General features: G+C 35.8%; 1 protein-coding gene and 1 pseudogene across 2 annotated transcripts in view; one reads left to right on the forward strand and one right to left on the reverse strand.

Annotated features, from left to right (window-relative positions):
• LOC127638793 (plexin-B2-like) overlaps nt 1-14279 on the reverse strand; it is a 144966-nt gene that overhangs the window by 98063 nt on the left and 32624 nt on the right. The gene's annotated exons all lie outside the window — the stretch shown is intronic.
• The window catches only part of LOC127638856 (uncharacterized protein K02A2.6-like), a 77737-nt pseudogene continuing 65875 nt past the window's right edge, over nt 2418-14279 (forward strand).

Raw genomic sequence — 14279 nt, forward strand, 5'->3', positions numbered from 1 at the left:
CAGAAGTGTTTGGTTGCAGTATTTGCTGCTAAAGATGGCACAACCAGCTATTAAATTTTGGGGGGCAGTTCGTTTTTCAAATTTTTTGCTTTAATAAAAATATATATATATATATATATATATATATATATATATATATATATATATATATATATATTTGTCACGTCCTATATGCACACGCTCAGCATTTGCATCTGACCGAATACTTAGGGCTTAAACCTCATTGGTACTTGTGTCATGACATTTGGTCATGAGACGTAAAAGAACCAATAAGAGTTCATATAATTTAATTAAAAAGGAGTTTATTAATGATTTGATAGTGAGTAATGACAAAAATTTCAACCTGTTCACACAAAGTGATCGCTTGGCTTCAGAATTTTTGGAACTTGGATTTATGGTTTTTGTTCCTTTTTGGAGCTTGACAGCCCAGACTTAATATTCACTTTCATTATATAGCAAAAGGACGTTTTTTTTTTTAAGTATTATTATTTTTCCTTTTTTGTTCCACAGAAAAATAGAATAAGGTTTAAAATGTTAGTAAGTAAAAATGACTATTAAACTATTCCTTTAATTGTCTAAGTTCAGATAGACAGAGAAAATGCTGTGTGTGTGACTGCAGGGGTAGAAGTTCAATTAATGATCTTACATTGCTTCATAAAAGTCAATATTACAAAAGGTCATGTTGATAAACATTTTCACTGCATTTTTTTAATTTTGTGTCCCATGTGCAGCAAAAATAAGATCAAAGCCTAAAACTCCACTTACAGCGTCTGCGGGGAGTGTAAATACAGCAACCTGTTAATATGGTCACCAAAATACATATGAGCTGCTCATACATGCGGTGTGAAACAGGCCTTAGACACACTAAGAATCCAGGCCACTAGTGTTAATTTAAAGTCAGATCTCTTAGTTTACATAAACATTTATTCAAATTATGAATGTGATGGAGCATAGTTCAGGCTTGAGGAAGCCTCAGCCCATGTTATTGAATAATTGAAACTCAACTAATGGCCCAGATTTGTAACCATTATGTTTCTACCTCCTAATGAAGTGAACATGCTGATTAGAGCCATCATGCACCAAGTGATCCATGAAACAGTCCCAATAGCAGTTTTATTTTGTGACATTTATAGAGCAGAGAGATTGGCTTGCAGAGTGGGAACTCTATAACCACAGAGGTCTGTAATACAGCTTATAGGGAGAGACAATGTGAGACCCGCCAAGAAAAACAATACTCAATAATGATTGGCAACCACCATAAAGAACCCCTCTTGAGCCTTGCTGTAAATTAGGTTTGTGAGGAATCATTTTCTAGTGTTAACGCAATTTATGAAGAAATGCGATGGCGGATTCCTATCGGATTAAGATCTGTTATCTCATTGTGCCCTGCACAAAAGAATATGAATGGTGCAGTTATGCATTTCCTGTTGGTTATGAGATATCTGCATATGCTCCAATGCTCCTTTACAAACAGTCTATTTTGTGATAGTATAAAAGAATAAACAGTTTTGCCATTCGTGGTTACAACCGTTGTAATGGCATAAAATACAAAAGAGGGAGTTGGGTTTTATTATGGAGGCAAGCTGTAAAACAGTGATAAAAGAAAGTATTTTTGTACTTGCAAAAGTGTGTGAAATGTGCAACTGTGAATTAAAATAGGCAGATGGATCGGATGGATCTTAAAATATCGATACATAAAAATTTTAAATAAATCTATCCTACATGTTTATTTTTTAAAGTAGTGATTTAAAGTAGTGATTGTTAAAATATATTATTAATTCAGGACAAAAGTCAATGTGTATCGTAATCTTTGAAGTTGAATAAGTGAAGATAATAGTTGCTACAGTTTAAGTTGATAAAAAAAAAAAAGAGAAAACTAGTCTTAAAGTTTAGGCCTATTAAAGGTGAATTGTGCTGTTTGATGCTGCCAGAGGCACAGATGTTACACTCTTCTTCTCTAAATGTTAAAAATAACGGAAATATTTAGTTTAAAATATAACGTTAAATAGCTACACTTACCCATTTTATTCAAAGAAATGACAAAACTTTTTGATATGCATTGGTATCAGCATAAATATCAGCATTATTGACCTTAGTAGTACTTGGTATCAGATCGAAAAGAAAATAAGTGTTATCGCCAATTCCCAACTCATAGCCCTTTTCCACAGAAATTGTGCTCTGCTGGTTCATGGCCGGGGCAATCTGGTGCCTATCATAAACCAGCCACGCTTTTCCAGTGACCAGAGAGCCAAAATGGCGACAAAGGGTTAATGTCTACATGGTAGTTTCACGTGACTACCTCAAACATAAACAAACATGGCGTTTCACAGTGTGTGTGCATACAGCTCTACTCTTGTTTTTTAGGTCATATTTAAACATACAGATTAATCCAATCTATATTTATTACATTGCTCAACATGACTGTCAAAGACGACATCTACACTAAAGACGATAGGTAATGTAATTGCATTATATTGTATAAACTATGGCTTAACTTGCTAAGTTCTGTAAACGGTTACAGTGGAATCATTATTAACATTGGTGTAGCAGATGGTTGTATTTCAATCTTGCCATAGCATTTAATTTTATTGATTGGGAATCCCAACCTTTTACTTAACAGTAGGGCTGCAACTAATGATTATTTTGATAATCGATTAATCTAACAATTATTAGAATGACTATTCAACTATTCTGTGATTATTGCAATGATTAATCATTAGCTCTTAACCGATTATTCAGCTTGTGCCCCGACTTACAGTAAATAATTGTATTAAACGTGATTACAACAATAAAGAGGACAAAATCATCTTTTATAAATACCTCTAAAACACATTCACTGAATTAAAGGGACTTTTTATTAAGGTTAGTTTGTCACTTCTCACCGGAGCTTTCGCTACGCCTACATCATATGCCGGAACTCGACTCTCTCGTGAACGCGAGGACGGGCGTTACTGGAAGCCAGTGACTATAGATTATAAAGTTATAAATATGTATATTTTTCTCACAAAAACACATCGCTTCAGAAGACTGTATGGAAAAGTATGGATGACTTTTTTGATTGATGGATGTGCTATTTTGGGCTTCAAAATAGGTACCATTCACTCCCATTATAAAGCTAGGAAGAGCCAGGATATTTTTATATAACTCTGATTGTTTTTGGCTGAAAGAAGAAAGTCCTATACACCTAGGATGGCTTGAGGGTGAGTAAATTATGGGATAATTTTTGGGTGAACTAGCCCATAAAATGTAATTCAGTAAAGAAATTCACTGCAAAAAAAATCCGTTTTCTATTTAAAAAAAAAAAAAAAAAAAGTGTTTTTGTCTTGTTTTCCATTTAAAATAGTCTAAAAATCCTTAAAACAAGATACATTTACTTGAGAAGCAACATATAAGATAATTTGACTTTCTTTAAGAAAATGTGTCTTAAATATAATATAAGTGTATTTTGTAAAAGTGTATTTTTTCACTTGGTTATACTTCTATGAGTGCAGTAAAGACAAAATATACTTTTATTCAAGATCTTTTCTCTAAAAGCAAGTCTAAATATCTTATATGCTGCTTGTCTGCAATGAATCTTTTTTCAAGGATTTTTTTATTGTAAATATTTGTATTTTTAATATAATATTCAACATTCTCAGATAACAATTTTTTCTTCTGCAGTATAGCTGCTAAATAAATGTACATTGTTTTTGTCCATCTTTAACTCACAAAAAACAAACCCTCTCTTATTAATGAAGCTGAGTATTGCCAATTTTCTTCATGATAAGAAATGCACAGTGACAAATATATTAAGATTCAATAAGTTGCGAGCCATCGCGCTATAATCTAGCTGCAGCAAGCGTGCATGAGAGGGACAAGCGCCCCAGTGACAGTGTTCATCAGCCAGGTGCAGTTTCAATCTCTCCCACTTATATCGGGACATTCACGCAACTCATAGAAGAGGCGCTGACCGCACAGAGAAATGTCAGTTTCGGAGTTTGTATTTATTTACATGACCTGCTTCCATATTTTTTGAACCTATAACGCATTAAAACTGCATTTAAGATGTAACACTGGGGTGTTTCCTTTAAAGAGCTCCAACTCCACTTATTCCACAACGAGAGTGCTTCTGTATTTCCTAATTTGGTATTTTTGTATAATTCCCTTGTACTTTGTAATCTACATAACCTGCAGCTGTTTGGAAAGTTTAAAGTGCATCTGGACTGTGATCTGTGTAATTCCTCCTCTCCTCAGTCAGGCATGAACTGCAGTGCTGCTTTCGCGCATCATCATTACAGTTTAATGTGATCTCATGTTACTTTAAATGAGATTAAACGACTATTCGACAATTAACGTTTTTGTCGACAATTTATTTTATTGTCGATGTAGTCTACTATATTGTAGACTATAAACTAATTGTAAACTAATCGTTTCAGCCCTACTTAACAGATAGCCGTGATCTTCCAAACATACTGGTAGCTGGTCAAAAATCACCTTATAGTACAAAACAATGTACAAAATAAGATTTTTGCAACAATGTAAGAAAAACTAACAAAGTTGGCAAATATAATAACATACTGAAATCAGCTGCAGAGGACACCAGCGATTTCTCACGATCGATACTGGCTGAATTCAATCCTCCAGTTAGTTAGCAAGCTGGTCGTTGTCCGAGTCCAAAACATTGTTGCTTATGTCCTTCTAATGGTCCCTGTACTCCCTTAAGTGTTTTTCAATTTGTTTATGATTTGGTCAATTGTCCGACTGAAGGCGGTGCGCATCATTTCGTGCTGTATCTTCATTCTCATTCATTTTCCTTTGCGATCTCTCTAGTTTATCTTGGATCTTCGTAAATACCATATCACATGTAGAGCACTCGTTTTGTCCTGTTACCTTAATGTTTTTCCATGTCTGATTATTTTGTGTTTTTTTTTTTTTGTTGCTATAGAGGTGAAGAAAGTTTGGGAAAACTTTACTATGGTGACGATGCATTATCCCACCCTCCTTTCCCTGATGAAATCGGTTCCTGCGTAGAGACCAGCTTTTGTGGCCGGTGCAGAACCAGGTTTTCAGCCTCGGAACGGCTTTTTCTGCGGTGAAAATGCACGGAACAGTTTGAGAATTAGCACCGGCCCAGGAACCGGCACCTGAACCATGTTGATGGTAAAGGGCTATCACTCACCTTTCCCCTCTCTATTTGTCTCTCTCACTGAACTAACCACTCTGTCCTTTAATCAAATGTGCGAACAACTGTTCTCCAAGGTTTATTTGTGTGCGTGCTCAGGCAGTCCTAAGTGAGTTTGAGACTCATTTCTGGTTAAGACAACATCACTGAATCTATAACAGCCCCATATCAACACCTGCGATGCAATTACCTCGTCAGTCACATCTACCTCCCCTCAGTCTCTTATTAATCAAGTGGGGGGTGAGAGAGAAAGATAAGGAGGTAAGGGACAGGTGTGTGTGTAAAAAAAAGAGAGGAGAAAAAGAGGAGATGTGATGATATCTAATGAAAAGCATTGTAATCACTCTGAAGAGCCCATCTGTGCACGGGATAATCAAACTCCACTGCCTCGGATTAAACTGAAGCCATTCACCTAGCACAGATCTACACACACGTTCACACAAATGGTGTTAACTACATTCGGAAACCATGCTACAGGTAGCGGTCGAACAATATGGGTTTTAATGGCCGATGTCGATACAACATGATCACACAGGAGTTGGTATGTTGTTTTCAAGAGTTCCAGTACCAAATGGTTAGGTTTAGTTTTGAGTTTGGTGGTACGGTTTATAAAATATGCATTCCTCTTCACTGCCTGTGCAGCTAAAAATTTGCTTCACAACTTGATTTTGGCCACTGGGGGAAGTGTTTTGCAATGTTTTGCATTAGCACAGACCAATTTCAGATAAAGACAATCATCCCTACCTTTTCTGAAATTTTTGTGACATCAGTCTGGCCGATACCATTATTTTAGAGAGCAAGGTGTCTGATATAGCCAATATAATGCAGATAAAAAAAATATACAACAATTTTACAACAATTACAAAGAGATGCACACAAATTGCAGAATTGAAATGAACACTTTACAATCCAGTTAACTGTTGGTCGATTTTAGAAATGACACTGGGTGAAATCACCACTTCTGTTAATCCGCCAATCATGTGATATTAGGGGTGGGCAATTTGACCAAAATATCATGATCTCACTTATTTGATATCACGATGAAGATATACAGTACTGTACAAAAGTCTTAGGCACATAAGATGCTTCACAAAAACATTTGTCTTAAGATGGTTATTTATAACTGTTACATTAGTGTGTCAATAGGAAATATACATTTTATACTCCCAAACATTCCTTTTGCAAACAGAATAGAACAGAAGAACAGGGAGCCCTGCGCAGATGGCATGACCCTCAGAGAGCCCCCCACTGAAATTCGGGTCAGTCTAGGATTACATGGAGACAGAAGTAATTGAGACAGCGTAAATAGATAGAAGAACTGTGGCGAATTCTCCAAGAAGCTTGAACATCCTATCTGCCAACAACCACGAAAAACTGCGTCCAGGTGTTTTGAAAGCAAAAGTGTTCACACCAAATACTGATTTAGCTCTTTTTCTGTTTACTGGACTTTGTATGACGTTAATTGATTAATGAAAACTATTTGTCATTATTTTATTTTTATATAAGAAATCCTAACTTTGTTTTTCTCAAGAGTCTAAAACTTATGCACAGTACTATATAAAACAATATAGTTCCTTTTTTTATCAATAAAAATGTGTTTGTATATGAAATGACTAGGGTTGTGCCGATGGACGATATCATCGTCCATCGTGATGGCTGACCAACATCACGATGTAGAGCCACCATCGTGATGCCACGCCCCCTTTTGCGAGTCTTGCTAGTGTGACTCACTAATCCTAGTCTCTTCTATAGTTAAAAACTTTGCAGGGATTGCTCTGTAAATTAAATTGAGAATATAACTAATGCATATATGCTATTTTAAGTATATGCCAGAGACGTGACGTGTTAGTCTGTGAAAATACCGTGTCAGGCAGGCTACACAAATATTGATCTTGACATTGTTAGCTTCTTGTCATTTTTTTACATGTCTTACACTGTACATTTAGATTAAAATATTTTATTTTAAGCCTTTATTAATTAATTATTAGTAGTTGTAGTGTCTCAGAAAATCTTGCTAATTGTCACATAGCTCTTGTATACACTAGCGGCAGTTTAAGATAAACCCAGACCAGCGAACGTCAAATAACTTTCGTCTGGTTAATACTTTTAAAGAAAAATTTCCTTGGCCATAAATCCATAATGTCAAATCAAATGAAAGAAACAAGTTGAATATGAATAACACACATTTATTAAAACATAGAAGAACAACAAATAAAGAACAAGAAAACGGGACTCAGACCGAAACTCGGCATTAACATTTCACTTATAATTAGCAGCACAATTAACTTCAGCACAGGCTACAAAATAAATTATATTATTGAAATATTGTAAAGTGGTCATATGAACTACACAAATGAATGTTTAAAAAATAATATGCAAAATCAAATAGCTCCGCAACGGATAGTGAAAAATGCGTAAAGAAGTCTACTATCTTTCACCATAGACCATGTTTAAATTTCGATGTTTCTGGCCAGAAATACCAACATATTCACTTTATCTGGTTTTAATAAGCTGCGGATTGGAGTAACTACACTACCCGCTGTGCTGAAGACCCGCTCTAATGGAGTACCGGTAGCACATATGCACAGATATTTCCGTGCTAATCTTGCCATGAACGGAAACATTTTGTCGTCCTCTTCCCCATCAATGGTCATTTCTGCCTCGACCTTTTGCTCATCAGTGAGCGTGGCTGTGGCTGCCCAAAGACGACTTTTTTTTCTTAGGCGCAATATATTAAAAAGCCCGGATGAGTAGGCTACTAATTAGTTGGGCTAGTAAAATAACGAAATTATAGTTTTTCAGTAAAAAAAAATAAAATATCTATGTAAAGAGATATATTAAAATAAAAAGTGCTTAAAAGTGCACAACTCTTCTTAAGTGGAAGAAATATTTTTCCCCCTTACGTGCAACCTATTGGAAAGTGCGGATGAGTCAGTTGCGATAGTAAAATAACGAAATTATAGTTTTTAAGTGGAAAATAAAATTTATGAAAAGAGATATTAAAATAAAAAGTGCACAACTCTTCTTAAGTGAAAGCTAAAAAAAATGCTTCAGGTGTCGCGCAACCTACTGATAAAGCGCCGACGAGTCATTAGTTGGGTTAGTAAAATAACGAAATTATAATTTGTCATATCATTTTTGAAAATTATATGAAATTATATAACCCGCCCCGCCGACGATATCATCGTCCATCGCGATGTTTTACTGTCAACATCGTCAACTGCCAATTTAGGGGACATCGCCCAACCCTAGAAACGACCATTATTCCAATGCCTAATTTTGAACAATTCAGTCAATGAATGAAATACTATATTGTATAATTTTCTCAAACAGTGTTAAAAAATAAATAAATTGGTGGTATTCAAAAAGTGGTAATCAACCTTACCATAATGCTAAATTTCACATTTCAGTCTAATGTTGTTGACTAGTGTTATTACTCGACATCTTCTGAGAGCAATGCAACAAAGGAAATAATCCATAAGTACAAACATATCCCTCCAAATAAAACACTTCATTAGGCTCGTAATGATTCAAGTCACCTCTTTAGACAATATTTGAATATCTGAAAGCAATTCTGGTTTGTTTTCTAATATCTAACATCATTCAAACTGAATTTTATAAAGGGTGACTGTGTGTAGTTTAAAAAATCTGTATGACAGATGACACAATTGTTGGTGCATGACTCATTGTTTTAGCCGTTTTCCTCATCAGTGTTGGTTAGAATAACAGTCTCCCTCACGATTTCAGTATACTTTCTCAGTAGAGCTTTAAGGTATAAAAAATAAATAAAATAAAACCACTCGGTAGAATTCAGATGGGTCACGCATTTTTTTTTTTTTTACGTTTGTGCCACTATAGAAAGAAACAGGATTGTATAATCGCACACTCTGTCTTCCCCTGTCTGTGGAGCACAATCTGGAAGCCTACTGGACTCGCACGCACTTCCATGCTTCAGAGACAGCATGCACGACAATCACGTGAAACACAGCTGTGTGTGATAGATAAGCATATTTAGATTGCAAGAACAATGCATTGAATTTCCTCAGTTCACCTGAATCCGCTATGCTTTCCTTCTCCATTTCTCTGACAGAATGTGTACCACATACATGTTTATGTGAATATAATGAGGGGCACAGATCTTGCCACGCGGTGTCGATTTTGCATAACCACGATTGACGATAATCCAAAATTTATACTGGTTGACAAATTTCTACCGCTTTATCGTGTCTACCAGTATATCTCCCACACCTAGATACAATTATCCATCACAGCTGTTAAAATGGCCAAAATATTGGCTGATATATCAGTCTATCACTACTACAGGGTTTACGCTTGTAAATCAAAGCTTCCACAATAGGTAGCATATTATTTAGGGGTAGCAGAGGACAGGTGGCACATTTCCAAATGTTTTGGAAAGCTCATACCCCACAACTTACACTCCAGACCACTTTATGAAAAATCTGGTAAACAGACCGCAGGCATATCATGTAACCAGTCCAGTTTGTTTACCTAGGCTGCTTCTGAAATGCAAAAATTGCACCTTAGATTCAGGACTCCAAAAAAACCAATTAAAATCTTTCAAGAGGTCATGCAAAACAAATTCTTTGGCTAAAACATTAACTTGTGACCTACATACAGAGCCTGAATCCTGTACTGCTGTTGCTATACTGTGAAATGCCATGAAGTGATCAAATAACATATGATGATCACAGTAGCATTGCATTGAAAATAAAAAATATAAAACTATTGATTTAAAAGTTTATTGCAAAATAATCAGAAATATACAAAGTAATTTGATGGCGACTGACTTATTACGTCAATCACAGTGTGTCATGGGAGTGAGCGGTTGCTGCAGAGTTCTTTTGCTGTGAATCTCTGATTGGTGGAACTTTGGCCTCAAGTGTAGTGGCTAATGTAGATATTTGCCATAGATTCGACAGGTAAACATTATTTTTTAATTAGGTTTAAATAGCGCAGACTGTTGGCATCAACAGAAGCATCTGCAATCGTTTAACAACCTCTGAGCTCATGTTAGGTCTGTCTTTAAAGGTTTATAAGTTATCGTTAAAAATCAATTCCACTTAGGAAAACTTATGGAATTTCAACTTACGTAACCAGACTGTTGCGCTCTATTGAAGAGTTACTCAAGAAACTCACAGATTTGCTTCAGATCTACCCTGAACTCTTTCATAACCACTGTGAGAGAGGTAGTTCTTTCTGGGAACCACCATCAGTCATGTTTGTTTCTTTTGAGAATCAAGATTTTGATTCAAAAGACTTTTGAAAAGACCAACTATCCAGAATCTATGGCAGGAAGAGGTGCTTGCTTTCCTATAAAAATGCTTACATTTCCTTAACCAGCCACATGTGTCTAAACTCCAGCAAAAACAAGCTGTCATCTTGGCAATTTTGGAGCGGTGGATGCAGACTGAGCAAACCACTGATCGTGTTACCCCTTAGGCAAAAACAACCCGCCTGACAGGCTGCTGTAGCAAGATGTTGCCCTTTAGCACTGATCTCACACCAAGTTTGATGTTTCTCTTATAATGGTTGAGTAAGAAAGACCTTGGAGGGCAACTTCAACTTCAACAAAGGTGTCTAAAGTCCCCATTTAAAAAAACACCACACTTCATTAGACCTTATTCAGAGCAGATGTCACCATTAAATTAGCTGCTTATGAAAATGAGGCTGTGAAAGACAGAACAGTACATGTTATATGTCAAACTCTTGTGTACCTAATAAAATAAATTGTTTCGTGAGTCATCATCCAAGACTTGTCGACAGATGCAACTTGTCGATCAATTTCAGAACTTATTGACTAGTCAGTCCAACCCCAAATGAGAAAGATATGGAACTACAACAAAAATAAGAGTAAAAAGAAAGGAAATTAATCAGAAATCAACATCCATTCTTCACCAAACCAATACAACAACAGATACACACACATCCACAAAGAGAAAAGCCATTCAGGCACAACAGTAGCATTCTTCTCTAATTAAACACTGATTGTGGCCTGTAATGAAGGAAGTGGTTAATGGTTATTACTGCCATTTCCAAGATGATAGAACCAAAACATCAGCAAACTGAAAATACAATAAACAGGAAGAAAGAGCACCTTAGTTCATTAATGTGTCACATATTAAGCAGCCTAGAGCAAAATCTGCCCAATTAACTGCCCAGTAGATCTGGGCAATATATCCAATATAATATACTGTAATAAAGCAATATCGTGAATACCCCAGTGATTGTTGTGTGCTTTGTGTTTGGCCACTACATTTCCTAAAGATACATTTCATGATCCTTCAGGGCTGCACAATTAATCAAATAAACATCAAAATCTCAGTACACTCATATGTGATTATGAACCTCCAAAAGGATGTGATTTTTTATTAAATGTTTTGGATTTTCTCCCCTTTTCTCCCCAATTTCATGCCCAATTCCCAATGTGCTCCAAGTCCTCATTGAGGCGTAGTGACTCACCTCAATCCGGGTGGTGGAGGTCTTTGAATTTGCACATGTGAACTGCATGTTTTAATAAAAAAAAGTTACAAAATAATTATAATAGTTTTGAAAATTATTGTTAAATAAAAATTTTAATATAGGTAACAATTTTAAAAGCATATTGCATTAGTGAAGCATAGATTACCCACAATAATGAGGAAATTGTGTAAGGGGGTGAACATTGTTAGAGTGCCCGATTTGTATTCCGGCCCCTTGGTAGAAAAGACAAAATATGTTGGCCCTCGCCACCTTCAAAGTGGCCCATCCCTGTTTTAAGTGGTCTCAGAATAGTCAGTGTGCATTGTGAAAGTCAAACACTATAGGTTCACATATTCACGCAATTTTCTGCTGCCAAGTTATCATATGAATCTAAAAATGGGCCACGGTATCACAGAAAAGATGGAGGTGGCAGCTTTTAACAAGATTTGTTATGAGCAACTGTAAATACACACTGTACTTTCAGCTTTCCACCAAAATAAAAGCTCCAGGGCAGGGTGAAGTAAACCAGACAGCAGTTTCAGCTTTTGACCAAAATAAAAGTTATAGGGGAAGAAAATGACAAAATATATCTTACAATTGTCTGATAATAATAATTAGAATAATATCATAATTATTCAGTATTTTGTTGTATTATAATAAAAAACATCTGGGCTCTTAAAGTTGAGTTTTTGCACACCACGTTCATTTATATTTCCCTTCATTATTTTTTAGAAAAAAAAAATTTATTGATTAAACATTTTCAGTATACTTTGCTACGATGGCTGCTTGGTTAAAATTATGGTTCCTTTGGTTAAAAAAAATATATTTTTTTTATAACAAATATATAATTATCGAGAAATGTTTCAAATATAGTCAATAAGCTGAAAAAAAACCATGAAATTCCTGGAGAGAGAACTAATGGGTTCAGGACACATTGCAGGTCAGACTAAAACCTGCATCATCCATATGAGCACCAAAGCTATGGATTATGTATAATTCATGTATATAACTGAATTATAAGCATGATAAAAAAAATAGCATGTAACTATAATATGTTATATAACTAAAGCATGCTAGTTTACATGTTAGCATGTCATGTTAAATGAAATACTAAATGAAAAATAACGTCAGCTGTGAGAGCTTTTAAAGTAATGTCCTATGATTATTAATAATTAACATATACTGTAGACGGCTCCTGTCTGTACCTTTATCTCAGTGGTTCTCAACTGGTTTTGCTTCAGGACAGATTTTACTTTGGAAATCAAGTGGCGACACATCATAGTAAAAACGTAACCTGTAATTAATGTATCCTGGTCGCATTTCCTTTTATGTTACATAGTTTTGTTCATGGTTTTCAAGTACAAGGACATGCATCAAGTGACATTATTTTTGTTGTTGATGTCAACAACAAAATCTACAGGAAGTTGTCTCTCCCCCCTATATCATCTTACTTATATGATCCCATTATTATCCCATTTGGTTCCTAATTTCAAACATAATTAAAACAGAACAAACATATTACACAGATTAGGTCGGTGTAGCTAGTCTTAAATAATAGTAAACAAATTATAGTGTTTATGAAAAAATAAGTACTAGCTGAAACACATCTTGAAACTTTAACTACAACTGCCACTGTTGATATAAAATGAGGTCTAATATATTTCATAGATTATTTCATATGAAACTAACATTTTGTCAAAATATAACAGTTACTTTTACTCAGGAAAAATGTGGAAACAATTTTTTTTTAAAGGTAACATAGCACAGTGTTGCTCTTTTCCTAATCAGTGCTGTTTGGCATGTCAGGGTTGCCTACTGTTTGATGGTTTTGACTTTACTTCCTCCGTAACACTTTCAACTAGAAAAGTCTCACTAAAATGTTTAATTGGTCACATCAGTTTTGAGGTCTGCGCTACGCAATATTGAGGGAAGCCCGGTTGTTGCACGCGCGCGCATGAGAGCAGAGCAGATCATGATCGCGAGTTGGTTCCGTTACACATGTGTGAAAGTGCAGATGAGAAGCCTTTAGCTGATTGTGAGATCATCTGCCTCGAAAGTCTTACATAGGCTATCACTTGGGCGGCTGCCGAAATATCTTCAATGGGAGAACCATGATATTGTACTTTCCCTGTTGTCCACGACCCAGTCCAAATATTACCACCAGTTGAGAAACACTGCTTTAACTAACACACACACACACTCACTTATGTCAGACCCCCTCACTTCCCTCAGACATTTTTTCCGCTGCATGTGTGGGTGTGGGACAAGTTGACGATTCTGACAGTCAGTCGAGGAGGAATGGGATGTGCACGCGGAGGGGAGATTCTCCGTCCGGTTGCACTTTTTTCCTCAATACCGTAGATAAGTAAATGGAATGAAAACAGTAAATTTTCATACCGTGGTAAACCATGAAACCGGTATACCGCTGCAACCCTACCTACAGTATAACAATATCATTGTATCATCTTCACACATCATACTATCAATATTTAGAGCAGAGCCCCTTCACACAAACACTGCACTACACTACACCGCGACTGAACTATAGACAAAAAAATTAATTGTAGGGCTTTTCAGACAGATAAAACCTTACGTACAACAACACAGCCAGGACAACACACATGGGAAGGGTATTTCC

Source organism: Xyrauchen texanus, chromosome 47 (assembly GCF_025860055.1).
Source record: "Xyrauchen texanus isolate HMW12.3.18 chromosome 47, RBS_HiC_50CHRs, whole genome shotgun sequence".
Taxonomy (NCBI): Eukaryota; Metazoa; Chordata; class Actinopteri; order Cypriniformes; family Catostomidae; genus Xyrauchen; species Xyrauchen texanus.